The sequence below is a fragment of the Laccaria bicolor genome, genomic scaffold (assembly GCF_000143565.1).
Source record: "Laccaria bicolor S238N-H82 LACBIscaffold_255 genomic scaffold, whole genome shotgun sequence".
In the NCBI taxonomy this organism is placed as follows: domain Eukaryota; kingdom Fungi; phylum Basidiomycota; class Agaricomycetes; order Agaricales; family Hydnangiaceae; genus Laccaria; species Laccaria bicolor.
Genome location: NW_001890111.1, coordinates 7,300 through 8,246, shown reverse-complemented (window position 1 = coordinate 8,246; position 947 = coordinate 7,300). Strand labels below are relative to the sequence as shown.

General features: G+C 43.7%; 1 protein-coding gene across 1 annotated transcript in view; it reads left to right on the top strand.

Moving 5' to 3' along the window:
- Positions 1-239, top strand: part of LACBIDRAFT_303657 (uncharacterized protein) — a gene marked incomplete at its 5' end in the record, with an annotated part of 1,280 nt that extends 1,041 nt beyond the window's left edge. The window contains one exon of the mRNA XM_001890974.1: positions 2-239. The remainder of the gene's footprint in view (position 1) is intronic.
- Between the last annotated feature and the right edge of the window lie 708 nt (positions 240-947).

Below are 947 nucleotides of genomic sequence, written 5' to 3'. Positions count from 1 at the left end.
CCGACCCAGATATTGAGGGAACCGAACCGAACCACCTAGGACCGGTCTTTTGCGGTCCATGATACCGGTTCAGACTGATCCAGACCGGTTTTTTTGTGTATAATTTATTATACCAATATAAACCATTTGTATCTCAACCATTATTACTCTGAAAAATAAACGGGTTATATAAAATAGTAAAGCATATAAATACCTGTCATTCTACCAATTTTCAAGAGATTTAATGAAGATTTGACATAGCTATGACTGAAACCGAATTACATCTCCTAGAGACTCAGGTAAAATATGGATTTGGTTATATCTTTCTCAATTCTTAACCGTTTTTGATGAAACAAAAACCCAATAAAAGGCAATAAACGTGGTTACAAGGCTATGTAACGCACGTGACCGTTTAACTGGTTGCAACCGATTAAAACCGGTCTTTGAACGGTTTTAAAAGATTTTCGAAATGAGGCAACCGGCAACTGGACCAACCCCAAATTGGGGCAACTGCAACCAAAAAAAAGACCGGACCATGGTCTGGTTCAGTTCGGTCCACCGGTTTTTTGCGGTCCTATGGACTGAACCTTTAAACACTACATGCCAGAGCTCAAGTGTGAGCACCCTCATCCCCTCCCCCTCTGTTTTTTAACACCAGAAATAGGTGCCACGTCGCTGACAGTGACATGGCAACCACATGACGATGATGGATGATGTTGTTCCTCTTGACGAGTGCCCACATCAATGACCTACAACCACAAGTGTGAGCACTCATATTCCCTCCCGCTGCATTTTTTAACATCAGAACCAGGTGCCATGTTGCCAACGACGATGTGGCAACCAAATGACGATGATGGATGTCATTGTTCCTCTCGACACCCACTTGCATCTCAGAGAGCCCACACCAACAACCCACAACGACCACAGTGAGCACTTATAACCCCCCCCCCTCCCCCTTTCTCATTTTC